The sequence below is a fragment of the Argiope bruennichi genome, chromosome 1 (assembly GCF_947563725.1).
Source record: "Argiope bruennichi chromosome 1, qqArgBrue1.1, whole genome shotgun sequence".
In the NCBI taxonomy this organism is placed as follows: domain Eukaryota; kingdom Metazoa; phylum Arthropoda; class Arachnida; order Araneae; family Araneidae; genus Argiope; species Argiope bruennichi.
Genome location: NC_079151.1, coordinates 103,983,044 through 104,000,747, shown reverse-complemented (window position 1 = coordinate 104,000,747; position 17,704 = coordinate 103,983,044). Strand labels below are relative to the sequence as shown.

At 29.4% G+C, this 17,704-nt stretch overlaps 1 protein-coding gene across 6 annotated transcripts in view; it reads right to left on the bottom strand.

Moving 5' to 3' along the window:
- The window catches only part of LOC129965626 (class A basic helix-loop-helix protein 15-like), a 528,564-nt gene that overhangs the window by 172,690 nt on the left and 338,170 nt on the right, over nt 1-17,704 (bottom strand). For all 6 annotated transcript variants that reach the window (XR_008784227.1, XM_056079688.1, XM_056079693.1 and 3 more), the window contains one exon: nt 3,478-3,584. The gene's annotated coding sequence lies outside the window, so the exon portion shown is untranslated. The remainder of the gene's footprint in view (nt 1-3,477; nt 3,585-17,704) is intronic.

Below are 17,704 nucleotides of genomic sequence, written 5' to 3'. Positions count from 1 at the left end.
AATTTGAAGGAAGTATGTGAGAACATTTTCTGCTCTGTTATTTGAGTAGCAAATTGAAAATGAATCTCTAGTCCAATTCCATGAAAAAGGTTTTTCCCATTCCACAAAATACAACAGTGTTTTAAAATACGGTTGCCATTACTTTTCAGATTATTTTATAATTAATTATAAATTAATTTGAGAATGGGGCTAAGCATTTCATTAGCATACGCATTCGATTTTTTTATCATAATTATATTTTTTGGGTTTTTAGAAAATCAATGCTTTTCTTTAAACACTCAAGACACTATTAAAAAATAAATAAAATTATAAATAAAATAACTTAAAAACAAAATGGATAAAAACAAATTAATGAAACCTATATAAAATATTTATTTCATAACGTAATATCTCAAGAATATGTTATTTTTATAAATTCTATAGATTAATTTCGCAAAGTATCCATGTATTGCTTTCTTCTTTCTCGCTGAAAAATCATTTTAAAAGAACTTTTAATAAACCGACCGAAATGAGATACAAGATAAATTATTGTCGAATATTTAAATAATTTAAATATTTTAGAAATAACATATTTCTGATTTCTATTAATTATTTTCATCTGTTTTTATCCTTAAAAGTTAAAAATAAAAATAAAAAAGTGATAAGTGCAGAATTAAAAACATCTGATTTATTTCTGGCTAATTGACACAAAATTTTCAATACAATGTAGTTTAAAATCATAATAAATTTCACTTCAATGAAATATAAAAATTCACATGCAAGCAATTGATAATACGTTTTGTATAAAATTACCTGGAATAATAAATATATTTCTTCAAAGTTTTTGAAGATATCTAATTCAACCATCTTCATAATTCAAAAATAAAGTTGCTAAAATGTATCTATTATCATTTTAGATAAGAAAAATTAAATGCATTCTATTTCGCAAACGCTTTTATTAATTGTAAATGAATTCTTTTGTTCCTTCATATTTTTTTCTTGATTTTAACCGCATTTCAAAATTTCTGTTGTTGTTTCAATTATATAATACAGGATTTAATATCTTCAAAAAGAAATTTGAAAAAGTATCTTCTTATTAAAGTATCTTCCGAATGCAATTCATATCCCTTCTTAGTGACGTAATCTTTAATTACACACTGACAAAAATTTAGCAATACTATTCATCACTCACTACATGTTAGTCTTCTACGCAGAGATAAATTTTACACTATGAAGCGAAAATAAAAGTCGAAAAAAAATTCTAACACTTTTCACAACGTAATGAAAACAATCCAAGAATACTTTGAAGGAAAACGGACTGAATATTTTATCGCGCGAATCTTAGTCCTAAAAGGATCTAAGGATGGAGCGGAGAGGTGATGCTTATTTTGTGGGAAATGCGTTTAGCGTTATAGAATATGACAAAGAAATTCCCGACCCCTTACACTCTTTTCTGATATATTTCCTATAATAAGCATCTTTTTTTTTCATTCGTTCCGTCCTCATAAATGTGGATGAATTTGCGGAGTAGACGTTGCAGCACAGACCATGCTCGCCATTTCGTTTCTTTATTAGAGTTCGTGTTAAGTTCTTAGACATCTTCTCAAAAAATAAAAACAACTGAAAAATTAGAATCAAACTGTCAGGAAAAAACATATTTGTTTTTATACAATGCCATAAGTCAAATCAACTCAATTATGTATTTATTCTACTTTAAAAAAGTGACTGTGTTCTGTGACTGCGCGCTTTTCCCCATTGGCCATTCAAATCTAATTTCTGATTATATGTCGAATTTTAAAGCTGCACAGAAAATATTTTGAAGCATATTTAGTAATTTTTAGTTAAGAAGCCCTTGTCGAACGAATATCAATTTAACTTGAAGCAGCACGTTATATAGAGAAAATATTCGATCTCGAACCTGTAATGCATTAATCGCACAACAATTACTATACTGAGAAATGTCTATGATTGAATATTTTATGGCTTCATATATCGTCGATAATGTCATCAACTTCAAAAGATAACTTAAAAAACAATTGAAAACGAAAAAACTAATCCAGCTTTAAAAATAAACGAAATTTGATAAAATCCAGCATGATTTTTTCCCTTCTTGTACGATAAAATATTTTTTGATTATTTGAATTTTCTAGAATATTTTTTGCCCATTTTTTTATTTCCTTGTTGTTTCTTTGGTGCATGTCTTTATAAAATTATATGTTTTTTATCAGGTTTCGATAAAATATTTAACTTCCATTATTTAGTTTTATTTGTTAATGAAGTTTTTATTAATGGTAAAAATTCTTAATTTATTTCATATTATTATTCTATCGAGTAGTTAGAAAATTGTTGTTACTTATGGCATTTGTCATAGACAAGCCCGCAGTCGAAAGTTAAAATGTTCTTTAATTATTTTTCTCTAAATGGTGAAACTTGCAACAAAATAAAGAAGAGCGCCATATGGCAGATACCATAACACATACTTATTCATTAAAAATATTTTACAGCTGTCCAGCTACTTTCATTTAAAAATAACATAGTCACTGTAAATAACAAACAGCTGGATTTATGCATTTAACGTTCAGAACATTTTAAAACAACCACGGGCATGCACAGTGTTTACTCAAACGCTTCAGTGGTTTTAAGAGTGAAACTTATGAATTTTCATTAAGTCATTAAATTTTTGTTCGGCGGAGGTGTTTTCATTTTCTTTAAGACGAGAACCAGAAGGGAACTAAATGAATAATCAAGAAAAGAGGGGAAAAAATGAAATGAAAAAAATGGAGGGACGAGTCAGATAATCTGGCAATCATTAGAATTAATGAAATTTCTCGTTCAGAAGGCAAAGGCTTTTACTTCTCTTTTTACTGGCTGCTAACGAAATTACGAAAGGAGTTTGGAGGAAATATGTAATAGATGTGTGTAGGGAAATGTTGCCTCTTGATAATAATATTTCTTTTTTATACCTTTCTCTTATTTAAAAATCTATTGATATACTTCCGAAATCGAGGCTATCTTGAATCCTTATAATTAATTGATGTAACCATAATTGCAATAGTTGAGAAAAAGAAAACATTTGGTCAAAAATCACGGTTTTTATTAATATCTATATCATTTTAAACAATCCTATCAAAAACCAAATAATAAATAAGATTCCATTAAGAACTTTACAGCATTAAGATGCGAAGGTCATAATTATTATTAGGTTTTAATTATCAAATAAAATGCAGAATTTCAAATTCTCTTACAGAAATTATAATTTGTAAATTAAGGTAAATAATAATAAAAATCAAATTAAATTACAGTAGTATGTCCGCATTTACTAGTACTAGTTGGTATTAAGAAAAGAGTAACGAGATTTAAGAAAAGTCACTAGCCAATTTTCATAGAATTTCTGATAATTATGTAATTCTAATACCTAAGTTGTATTTATTTGTTTTCAGCTTAGGATGGATGTTTGAAATATGCCGTAAAAACAAACAGAATGCAAAAGGAACTTACCTTTGCTTCAAAATTAATAATATGGATTAAAAATGTCCGAATTTCAAAGTGTCATAAAATATTGCTTAGAAACAGAGTTCCAGCATCAAATTTTTACTTTTCTTCACCTAGAAAAGAAATCAGGCTGCATTAAAATTTAAAAATATTAATAACAAAGTAAATACTTCAAATTTATAATTGAAATCCGTAATTAGAATACTTCAATATTATTAGTTCGTAAATAGAATCATATATCATGCATTGAGTAATAAATTGTATTCATAAATAGAACCATATATATCATACAAAAGTTAAGAGAAAATAATAAATAAATAAAATTTCTTCAAACTAGTTATTTGTAGGTAATTATAATATTGCAATAACACTCATTTATATCGAGTAATAAATCTTATTTATTAAATCACACATGATTAAAAAAAAACTAAGGAATAATAATCATGTTAATACTAAACATTTCTTGAAGTTATATTGAACATTAAAATACGTAGATATTACACAACTGCATAGAATATTAAAATATACTAATCGAAAAGTTTTCTTTCATTTTTGGAAACTTGAGAATTTCTCGAGACTCATTAAACCTCCTTTAATGAGCTGCTAAAAACGAAATTCATCCTTATGTGACATGGCAATTCACTTTGAATAGAAGGGTATTGTGAGAATTAGTACAAAAAAATGAAGTATAAATTTCTAAAATTAAAAATAATGTAATTGGATATTTTATAATTAAGGGAAACATCGTTATGAAACATTTTTTTTCATTAAAACAGCATTGTAGTGCTTTGCCCTAAAAATTATCCATGATATCGCGACTAAATAATATCATCATTGAGAATTTCCTTGTTTGCTTCTACAATTTCTCTCTCCTTAATTTGGCTTCTAACTGAGCGAAGAAACTCTTTAGTATTATTATTAGTTACGTTTTTTATAATTATCGATGTATAATCAAACTTTTCTTACCGGGCATCTCGCATAGCGAACAAAATAAAATGTAAAAAAAGTGACATGATTAATTAGTACTGGCTCACAGAACGAGTGGCGATTGATCGCCATAATGTCACATTTTAGATTAGCTTGCTTGAGATTTGTGTTGAGTGATTATTTGACGAAAAACCTTATATCTATATGGAAAACTTTTTAGCCTAGTAACTTGGTCGAATGCAACTGCAAGAAGTTTGAGCAAGCACATAAAGATCATTAATCGAACAGATTTTGTCTCTTGGCAATAGTTTGGACTAGAGCTAAATAGCCATGACAGCGAGGAACCGGTGGAAGGACATAGCAACAATCACAATAATTTATGGGGCTGCATTCTGTGTCATAGCAAAACGCCGCGGAGGATATTTGGTCCAGAGAGGAAGGAATAAAAAATGTAACATATTAACAACCTTCCACTGAAATGAAAGAGATATTGAAAGCATGGTAAAATATTACATCGTATGTTGAAAAGCATCACTTTTATAAGACAGTCGCCATGCGTGTTACAAGATCCTTTAACGATAACGATCTGTCTCATTTTCACCAATGTAGAAGAGCAGCCAAAAAACAAATGCTTTCAGACAATTATCTTGCAAAGTAAAGCATTTATTATAAATAATGAATTGGTAATTAAAAATGGGTTCGAGTATATACTTTTTTCTCGAAATGGATTTCCATATTTTACATGGATTATAATGGAAAAAAAATTAGTTAACGAGTGTTTTACATTAAAAGTTGGATTCTGAAAGAATTATGCTCATCAAAAGAGACTTCATTATATACTAAACACTCTTGCAAAGTCCTCTATAGGCGTTTCTTTATGAAATGTTTGCAACAGTTTTATTTAGAATACCCTAACTGTAAATCGAAATCTTGTTTATTCTTTTGCCTTTCATTATCCGCTCTAAACATAAATCTTCGTTTTCGCTTTCAATAAATCTGTTATAAAACAGATTATACAATCGTAATCCAAGTGTAAATTTCATCAAATTGGTTTAATAATTTTCATTTGGCGGGGGGGGGGAGGAGCAGGGCATCACCAGGTCAGAGCTACCCGTGGCTCGTTATACACTCAATTAATGTTTGAGTGAAATCAAGTAGAATGTCAAGCTGTAAAAGATCTTTTCCTCCATTCAAAAACACTTTAAAGCTAAAGAGTTTCCTAATTATTCATGAATAACGCATATTTTTCTGAATTAGATGAATAATGCAATATAATATCATGAAATACACTTGTATTCAATTAAAATGCATGATCTTACATTTTGTCATATTTTAAATCAGAGATTGGCGCTGTACTATAGTCCTCATTCCACGCATCACTGTACAATAGTCCTGATTCCCTTCTGTTCAGCAGTATCATTAGTCCAATTTAAATTTATAATGTCCGATTCATTAAAGTGCAGTTGGTACGCTATCATTAACTGTTGTACAGTGATGAAAATGGCATGATGGTATCATTCAATTTAAAATAATTTTTTCTTGTAATCCTCAAACTTATTATGTTGTGCTTTAAGGAATTTGGATGTTAGATTAAAAAGGTAAATTTTAAAGGTAAATTTCACTCAAGTTTAGTGAAGTAAGCTCTATCTATAAGCTAGAATCCTTATCAATGACTTGATATATGAATTGACATATTCAAATTTTATTATACTAACTTTTTAATAGCTGCATCTTTCCGAAAAAATTCGAATAGAAAAAAATGCATGAAATATATGGATATTTTGTAACTTCTTGTGGAATTTTTTATTTATCAAATCACGCGAATGAAGTGGGTTATGCGGGAAATAAAAATCTTGACATAACTGCTATTGTAGCATTTAATCTTTTTAATTTCTCGCATGCGAAATACGGTAAACATATTATTATCGTCAAAAAATTTCGAAATTCGTCCAGATTTTGACGAATCTCTATTTTCAGACCCACCGCCCATAGTTTGAAAAACACATTTCTGGCGCCATGACTCTCTGTCAAATGCGAACAGGATGAATCAAAAAGGCTTTCAGCTAATTGGATAAAATTTGGTTTATGGACTTCAGACAAAACTTTCAAACTTATCTTACATTTTGAAGAAAATGCATTCAAAGTTTTTAGCTGTTTATATGCACTATGTTGAAAACAAATGAACTCGATAGCTAAGAAAAATAAAACTAGATAAAATTTGGTACATAGTTTTATCGTCTGAAATATAGATTCTTATTAAATCATTAATTAAATACGTCCAAAGGTTGACCGTCTGTCGGTTTGTGCTTTCGCATATATTTATGAGATGCAACTACTCATAAATATATTGTTTTAAATTAATGTAATTCGATATGCAATCATATGACTACAACTGCAATTCCGTGTCCAATTTTCGTTAAATTGACTGGAAAATGGTGCCCAAAAATATTTTTGCACAATGATTTCAGTAAGTCATATTACTGACTCTCTGACCCGCCCGAAGACATACGGATAAAAATACTAAATGACCGAACCTCCACAACAGTAACATTGACGGGAACTCTGGTTGAGTCCTAAGGGGAATCACCGACCACGGTACAACTCTTCCCGTAGGAAGTACGTTTCATCATCGATGGGAGGAGCCAAACCCCCACCTATTTGTGTACGTACCCTCCAGGGTGGTGAGATCCAACCACCATGCCGGAAGCATCTCATCCTTATTTCGAGATGCCCTCCACGGGGATTATGGTTTCAGTAAAAGTTCTGATTTCATTCCAAAATATATTTCATGTCTTTTGTTTGCCAGTGTAAGGCATTTGCGACCTTACCCAACATCCACAATTATATGCGAATAGGAGATGGAGAAGACCTCTATTGGAGAATATGCGTGAAAGTTTCGGAGACACCACTCTCATTGGATTCTCTGTATTTTAAATGCTAAATGCTTTAATTTAGAATGTCTTCCTTCATACAGGGCCATTTCAAAATTAAGTATACCAAAATAAGCTTTTAAAAAAAATATGTTTATTTATTTTAATTTTGCCTCAACTGTGCTAAAAGTATACTAAACTATATTTTTGAATGCACAGGATGGACAATAATTTTTATCTTGTTTGTCAGAAGAAATGATTAATTAGTTGTTATGTAAGATTAAAAAGAAACTACATTTTATTTAATTTTGCAACTAAATTATAATTTAAAAATAAAGTATTATATATATATCACTGACTCGCCGACCCGCCCGAAGGCAAATGAATAATAAATACTGAATGACCGGACCACCGCAACAGCAACACTGACGGGAACTGTGGTTGAGTTCTAAGGGCCATCACCGACCACGATACAATGCTTCCCTAAGGAAGTACGTCCCATCATCGGTGGGAGGATCCAGAGTCCCCACCTTTTCGTGTACCCTTCAGGGTGGCGAGATCCAAACATCATCTCATTCTCATTTCGAGGTGCCCCCCGGGGGAAAAAAGTATTATATAAAACATCAATAAAGAAAAGAACATTGAAAATAAAACTCTGATCATATTAAATCTCAAACAGAATACCTAACTAAAGTTCAGTTGGAACAATTGTTCAGTTTAATAGCAAGTTTACAAATAACTTTATCAATAATTCCGATTTTATTTTTTCTATTTTCCTTCATTCAATTTAATCCTTTCATACGAACTTCCAAAAAAATCCATTTCTTCGATATATTTATTATCAAAACAGATTACATAATTTAATTTTTAAACAACCTATAGATACAAAATTTAAATTTAGTATAGTTCTAATAACTTTTTAAGGATATAAGCTTTACAAGATTTTAGTTTTTTAAAAATTGTCTATTTTAGAAAAGTAAATGCCGTCATTTAGGAGATAACGAAATGATAATTAAGACATTCACAAAGAATGTTATACATATAATATCAATATTTTTCAATTATCATCTATTTATTTTAATGCTAGGAATAAGGAAAAATAAAAAACAAAAACACTGATTTGTAAGCGAGTATGAAATAATATCAATCACCGAAAAAAACTAGTCACATTCTGTTTTAATACCAATAAACATAATTATTGAATTTTTAATGTGCAGAAATCAATTTTAATTATATGCTTTTTTTCTCATTGTGGTATTTTACAGAGAATACTCTGAAGAGATTCTTTATAAAAGCTACTTAGTGTTTTATAATTAAATATTGCAGTGATAAGTTTTTAATTATCTAAAAATTATCAAATGTTATGCAAATATTTCGAAAATAACAATGAAAATTTAAAAATAAAAGATTAACTTTGTCCTTGAATTTTATCATTCATAGACACTAAAAAGAATATACAGCTGCTGAAAGGATTTAATGCCTATTGCAGTAAAATATGTTATGCTCGTTTCTTGTTTGTTACACATTTTTGTAACATTCCGGAATTTTCCTAAAATTAAGATTACTGTCACATGCATCAAAGAATATAATATTAAGCTTTATATATCCTAAAACGAAATACTTTCAGCTACAATGATTACCCCTTCATCTTTACCCCCCCCCCCATAAATTACACGGATCATTCTACCATTTACGATTTGAGAAACACTTGACAAAAGTAGGAATTATGTTTCTTAATCTAAATGATTGAATAGAAGGGGGTGATGACACAATTCTAAAGATCTTGTTGGAGTATCGTGCAACGGAATCAGATTATAGCATCTTTCACTCTTGAGGTATTGTTATTAATCGTGAAAAATGAGGATTACTCCGAAAAGGAAAATATTATTGCTTCACGCTAATTTACGAATAACTTGGGCAATTGCGGAGAAGGAATTAGTAATGGATTTGCTTGTGTATTTAAAACGATAAAAACTGATTTCTGTTAATGTTCTGAAAATGGTTATAAGCTTTATTTCAATAATGGATAAAGAGCTTACATTTTCCCCACTTTCTTCGATTAAATATTCAATAGGAATTCGTAAAATATATTTAGTATAAATCAACGTGCGCTAAGATTGCGAAGGAATAATAAAAGTGGTTGTTCAAAACAACTGAATTATGTTATGAGTTAAATCAATGTATATATATTAATAAAGACTTTATCTAACATTTTAATCTAGTTCCTGTATGCAGCATTTTCAAAAAAAAATCCTACAGAGAGATTTATAAACTAAATACAAACTAGTTGGCGATGTAGGACAAAAAAATAAATAAATAATAATAAAATCGTGCTAAAAATGCCAAATAAATTAACTAGATGGTGTTCTTCACAGTGCAGTCATTGGAATTCAGAGAGATAGCTTTTTAAAATTTCGAGTTGTACCTACTGAACAATGGCAAGCACAACTGTAATGCAAAAGTACGTAAAATGCCTGATTTTTTAAAAAAAAATGACCAATTTATACATGCTTGGTAAAAATCATGCCTAAATTAGTTATACAGTTATACATGCTTCATAATAACTATAAGCATGAAGTTATAACTATTCATAATAACTATAAGCATGAAGTTATAACTATTCATAATAACTTCATGCTTCATATATAGCTATAAAATAGCACGAATTTCGAGCAGCTATTGTGGAACTGGATATGAATACATATTTCTAAATATAAGGTACCGCTATATCCAATAATGAATTTTAACCCCTAATTAGATTCTCACTTTGCATTCTCTAATGCAATGTGTGTTTCAGGACATATATTACTATGTATTTCTGGCTTGAAGGGAGTTCTATATCTCTATATATTTTATATGCTGAATTTGCACTATTATCAATTTTCCAAGTACGAAATGGATTACAAATATAAATCCAAAGTAATAATATAGAGACAATTATTTGTAACACATAAGATTCTATTATAGGACTGAAAAATAAAATCCAATCTATCTCAAAACGATGGGCTATTTGATATATTATATTCTTTCTATCAAAATCATGAACTATTTAGATGTGTTCTTTATAATTCGTCAAATTAGGCCCATTCATCCATATCATAACGGCAGAATTCTCGCTTTAAGTAATAAAATATAGAAAATTCAGAGAACTAACTTTAATCGTAAGAATGATGGTCTTATTTTTAAATTAGGTATAGATTTGATAGTGTGTAGCATCAAGCATGCATTGTCAGCGATTTAATCGAATAATTTCCAAAAATGAAAAATGTTCTTTCATTTACCAAAATCAAAATCAGTTATAATTTTGCATTATAACTGATTTAAGAGGTTTATCATAACGTAGATGCACACATGGATTATCCAAAAAAAACTTCATTAGTTATTTACGCTGCGATCAGAAGAATGGGTGTGTGCCTATTTAAGATATCTACAAGACAAGTATTAGTATTAGAAAATCAGAAATGCAAATATTTAGTTTTAAACTACAATAAGAAAATTAATATCTTAGTTAGAACAGGATTTATAAAAGAAAACATACAGTAGTTACAACATCATGAATCATCAAAGAAGCAAACCGACAAATATTTCTGCAGCCAAGATTTCGACCCCTTTAAAATTCATATATATATATATTTTTAAATCTTTAAGGCCTTCCGTTCTGAAAGTGGCTGATGATGCTCAGAAACAAGTTGATACCATCTGGTTGACATCACAAGTGGTATATACTGTTCAATAAGGCTATGTAAATTCTAATTCTTCGTTATGAGAAATATCACCCTTCGACTAATCTTTTAACTTTGTAAGTATTAGAAGTATTAAGGCATTTCTGTTTTTAAAGATATTCTTGGATAATGATGCTGCAAAACAAGCTGATGCCATTTGATCGTCATGGCCATATTATGGAGTCACAAAATTCTGTGCCTCATTATGATAAATGTCTCATTACAAATGGCTATTGTGTTAAATATCATCTAATGGATGTACCTCAATTAACAATAAAAAATAATGTTTAATTTCTAGTTGTGTTTTTAACGGCCAGCAAAATTTACAATATGTGTATTTTTAATAATTAGAACTTGCATTGTTCAACATTACCGCCTTAGGAAAAGCGTTCGTCAATCAGAAATGGTATTAAGAAAAGGAGTTTATATGTTACCTTACTAAAGTCACGTATTACGAAATTCAGTCGATATAATGCAAAAACTAAGTGTAAGTATACATTCGAATGAACTCCAAAAGAAGTATGTACATGAAGAAAAGGAAAATTTTCTTTTACTTGCCTTTTGTCGGCCAATAACACACACAAAGTCACGTTTGTTCCTTTATACAGAAGGGAAACGGGAATTTTCTATAACGAGACATGGAAAAACTGTTCCTTTGCTAGAAAAATAGAGACGGGCCATTTCTTTCAGTCTTTCCTTTTTTTGTTTTGTGTGTGATCGGAAAATTTACATTTCCATCGCAAAAGCAAAGGAAAGCATTTCTGCCTGCTTACACACTTATGCATTTCATTTTTTTATATATATATTTCGAATTTTCGTTTATACTTGTTTTAACTTTTGAATTTGCTCTGAACTCACTGATTTAAAGACAGATATTTTATACTTTTCTCTCTGAATGAGAGGCGAGAAAAAATATTCATGATCAAGCATTTGTTGTTTCTTAGGGGCATTCAAATATTGTGCTCTTGTTGAAATCCCTATTTTAACCAACGCGAATCAATGAGATAGTGAAAACAGTAGTACATTTAAAAACAATACATGCGCGTTAAGATAAATCTATAAAAAAAAAACAAAAAAAAAAATCTGTTTTTCTGTATATAAATCTCAAAAAAAAATCCCTCTAAATTATAAACAAAGCGACATGAAATTTGGACAAGGCAATCTAAAATTCTTTTCTGGTCAATTTTAATATTTAAAAATCAAATAGTTTTTATGATATTTAATTAAACAACAAAAATGAAGTCAAACTTTAAAATTTTTCTCAATTTGTCAATGGGTAAGATATAAAAATCATTTAAATGTCCTCTTTAAAGAGTTAAAAGTTTCTTTTTTTTATATCAAATCGATTATCATATACTATAATGGTGAATGTTTAATATTCTTTCTATGCGATATTTGGTATGTATGCACTGCTAATTTTACAAATTTAGGGAACTTCTAATTTACTAATTTTAAATGAGTGTATGTAATTAGTCAAACTAATGGCAAGAAAGCTTAGATTCAGATAGTTTATACTAGAAATAGGGGAAAACAGAAGAATCAGAAAAAAGATGTATGCGCTATAGTCAATTAAATGACATGAAAAAGCTGTTTGTTTGTTTCTTATGGCACTTGCCACTGACAAGCCCGCTGTTACGAAGACAGCGATTTAAGCCTGAGGGGAAAGTCCCTTATTTTTTTATAGCAGCGCCAACTAGGGCCAAGAGTACGATTTTGCCACTCACGCATCATTCATTCGCTTGCACAACCCCTTTTTACAGGAGGGCACATTCACACATCTCACAGATAGAACAACAGAAGAACAACCATGCCCAAACCGGGACTCGAACCCGGGACGCCCGGATCACGGGGAAGACGCTCTACCCCTATGCCAGGACGCCGGCTGAAAAAGCAATATAAGCAAACATATGCTTTGAAAATTTATAGAAAAACTCTCTTTGCTTAAGATAACGAGCGTCTCTAACAAACAAAGCATGCGCAACGAATATTCAATAAATTAAATTTAATGAAAGGGAGAGGAAATGGCGCAGTGATGTCAAGATATATTGGGCATCAGCCATGGTTTCATTGAATCGCCATTTGGAATCTTCAGTATTGATAGAATTAAAGACAGCATAGAGAAAAATGTAATTAGGGTATCTACGAAACCATTTTAATATTTAAATATAATTACAGTTATTAATATGAAAATATAATTACAAATTGATTATCATGTTAAATGATTAAAGAAGGTCTTTTTTTGGAGAGTGATTAGATATTTTGGTAAGAAATGAAAGAATCTGCCTATATTCTCCCGTTAAATGGATATTAAGAAAATTTAAGTAACTGCGTACGATGTCGTAATAAATTATTCTTTCTGCACCCTGTGCAAACATATACGAGGAGGGAAAACTAGAATAGAATCCTTAAGAATTATTTATATATTTTGATTTTATATAGTTCCAAATTAAAGTAGTAATGAGTGCTTTTCCTATATAAACTACACTATATTAATGGCGACAGCTACTTAACGAGCAACAATGGGAAATGAAAGTTCAATGTTATTTCATTTACTTTAAAGAAAAGAAAAAGTTGTATAACATCGTTGTTTGTACGCATCTTTCTTCTATATAAATTTGTTTATTTTTATATCCTTAAAAAACCTCGACTCCACGACCAGGGAAACATGAAAATTAAACTCAGCTGCATGGAAAATCCATCATACGTGGTAAAAGTTATCACCCCTTACCTTCGAATACAATCACAATTATCAAGGATAGCATGCATTAGTCCACAGAATAGAATTATCTACTCGTTTTTTTTTCTGTTTTTTTATGATTGTAACCAATTTCTCAGTTTCAAAATGCATTGAACTGTTTCAAATATTTAATATCTCAAATTTACATCCTCTTTACATTTTATCATAAAAATTCTGATTTGGGCATGCAGTAAAAGAACTAAATAAAAATTATTCTTAAAATAACTTAAAATATCATCCAATTAGAAGATTATAAGACCAATAATTAATTAAGATAACGCTGTATATATGCTGTGTCCTATATTTGCTATAATTTCAGTAACTCTTTACCAGGCGATTAATTATATAGCAAACAAACTTTTCCACTCATCTGTCGCCACTACCGCAATAAAATCCGACGAACATTTCATTCTAATGACCTAAATGTCTCAATGTTCCTTCCAACTAGGTCTGTCGTTCACTAATCAGAAGAATTCCCATTGGCTGGGAACAACAACAAAAAAAATCCTTAATCCTCTTAACTGAAATGAGGATCCGTCACAAGATATACATCAAGGGCAATTTCCAAAAGGCTACTGGCCGAATGCCTTTATGGCCAACTGCAATATAAATTGCTCAGAGGCTCGCCTTAATGAGGCTCGGGCTTTACAGCACCGTCCTTGGTGTCTGATGATTGGTTCGAAACATTACTGAGACTGCCGACCAGCCAGTGGGGAGGTGCAGAATAAACATGCCTTGGTTTCAGAAAGATGGCAGCTGTAAAAACAAAATGGTAACGTATGATCGTAGTCTAAACCACTAGTTGAGCAGCTGATTTTTGCCTGACCCTTTTCAAAAAGATATGGGAAAGGGTTCTTTTAGGTACACATAAAAGTTATAAATATAGAAATGCCTACAATTATGGTGAGTAATTAACATGGCAAAAAATAAAGCTTCTTGAAGATATGTGGTTTTCATATATTGATTTAAAGAAAATAACCATTGAAACATTCGCGCATTTATAAATTCTGTCGTAAGTTTCAATAAAAATAAATAAATATATAAAGTTTCATCAAATAGAAGGAGAGAATATTCACAGTTTAATCTAGTCTAAAAGAAACTTATGCATATAATACAGTCAAAATGGATTCCTGCACTGTAATTCTCCACTAAGTGCTTACATTAAAATTAAGCGCACACGAATAAAACGGATATATACAGAGTTGTCCCTTCAATGTACAAAAATAGTTATGTTATCGCTAATGTTTGCTTTCTATTTCTATTTCATTTATAGACTTTGCTAATTTTTAGACTAAAGAGACATAATATAGTAATTTACGGCTTGTGCGTCATAGAAAAAGCTGAATTAAAATATTATTAGAGATAAAAAATGCTGCAGAAATTATTTAGATTTAATTCATACACTTTAACATTTTTTTAAATCTTTCATTAACCTAAGTTTCTTAGATCAATTTGTTTATAAAAACTTCTTTTATTGCAAATTAATCTATCTGGAAATCGCAACTCAAAAAAATTGTATAGATTACATCAAATAATTGCTTGCATTTCCTTTCTTTTTGCTTGTATGCAGACAGCTGTAAATATTTTTTTTTTACCTTGTCAGAGACAAACTGTCATGAGAATAATTCACATTCATTCAAGGCCGTAGTGAAATTACAGTAAGGAAAATTGTAAATTTTATGTAAGACACTGAATTCAAGGGAAATATTAACCATCAAACTGAAAAGTAAGTGGATACATTACTCATATGGTCTATATTACAATATGCAAGAATAAAATCAAAAACTCATGCATTATCTTTTGAATAATGAATCAAATTTATTGTATAAAAGCGGTTTTAAGAAATTATTGCATGCTAATGCTAAACAGCTTTCTATACTATCTTATTCAGTTATAATTCATTCCACGATTACATTTGGCTGATTCTTACGATATAACTACAGAAGGGAATACTTGTAATCTTGACATTTGATCTAAAATTCGTACCGGAAATCTCAAATCCCCAATATCCGGTTCCACATCCAACGGAAGAGATTTCGCAAACCGGAAGTAAAGGACTCTCTCTGAAAATAGCATCTTTCATGTTGCCATTGTAAGATGCGGAACACAATTCAACATTTTGTCTAATAATCCGAATGGAATCGGAAGTTTAAACTCTCAATTAAAAACGTATTTATTAACTTTTTCATTAAATTCTCGTGACGAACAAAAACGGAATAATATTCTCAAAAAAATTTGTAAAAAAAATTAAATTCATGCCAAATGTTAAATCTCACTTGCATATTTAAAAGAGAAACAAAGAGATTAAAAGAGATCCAAAGAGAAACATTTATATTCTTTTGCACTCTAAGCATAATATTTGGTGATCATAGATTCTGACGAGACTCTTTAGAAAGAACTCTAGTTATCTCTTAAAAACAGGATTGGATATACACGTTGAATACATTTCTATGCAATAATTGCACCATGCCTAAAATGCATACACTGTGTATATTTCTAAGCTAGAACAGTACCATTTTTCAGAATATACACAATGTGTATGTTTTTTGTAGTTTTGCAAAAGCAAAAATAAATAAATAAATCTTTTTATAGACATGATCATAAATGACCTGTTAAAAGAAAAAAATACATGTGAAATTAAGTATACATTGATTATTAATTTATTGTTGGTATTGTGCCTTCATGGAAATATTTACAACAATATTTTGAAATTATATTCACTGAAAACAATACAAGCTTGAAAACGTTTGGAATGCGTGTCACAAAATTTGGCTCAGATGCTACATTTCGTTACTCAATATTCATTGAATCTACACATTTGTAAAAAATACGGGACATTTTTATTTTCTATTGGACGGAATTTACAAAGAGAAGGTATTGTTAACGTAGAACAATCCTTATTTGAAATGAAATTCAAATTTTTAATTTTCTTTACTTTTTAGATCTCTCCGAGTTCAAAAGATCGTATTGGGAATAATCGCTATCTATCTATTTTCTAACTTTGAGCAACACTTTGCAACAACACTCAAACACTTTGAGCAAAACAAATTAAATTTGACCAATCTAAAGCCAAATTTGTGGCTTTCCGTCCAATTTTGAACGCATTCGTCTAAAGGAAATCCTGTATATACATGCACTCAAAAATGTAGAGAGATTGGAATTTAAATTGGATTAAATTCAATGAAAAAAATTTAATTTAAGTTATAGATTAAATACTTCGCAAATATAGTTGTATATTGTCAGCAAAAATAGTTGCGATTCTGCAAATATATTATTTCCGGATTCAAATATCAACATCAAAAATTAATATTATTTAAAAATATTACTCTTATCACTTGTACCCATTTATTTATTCACTTGAATATCAATTTGATTGAAGTTTCTTCTACTAATAATTTCAATTCAGATCTAAGCCTATAATTTTCATAAACTTCTATTTAATTGTTGGAGGAACTTTAATTATAAAAAAAATTAATATGTATGTAACATGTTTTTTCTAAGATTTCGGTAATGCCATTGCCATATTTCATCGGATAGCAGTATTGAAGAAATAATTAGATAAAATCATAAGAAATAGCAAGTAATAATATTTTGAAATAGTTTTCATCATATTTAGATCTGTAATAAAATAACAATAACAATCTTCTGATATAATAATAATAAGTTTTAATCCTAAAATTATTTGGTTATTTTTAAAATGTTTGATTCGTTTATTTGATTCTTATACAAATATAAATGATACATCGAACTGTTATGCGCTTTAATAGTTGAAACTGAAACACAAATTAAGATGATTATACATGAAATTATTCATGTATAATCATCTTTATTTGTGTTTGTGTTGAAATTATAATTATAAAAATTGATTATGATTATAAAAATTGTTAATTATGATATGATGCTATGATTATAAAATTTCTGATTTTGTACTGAAAGAAATAGATTCGTCGAAAATGCATTTTATAGATTTGGCGGAT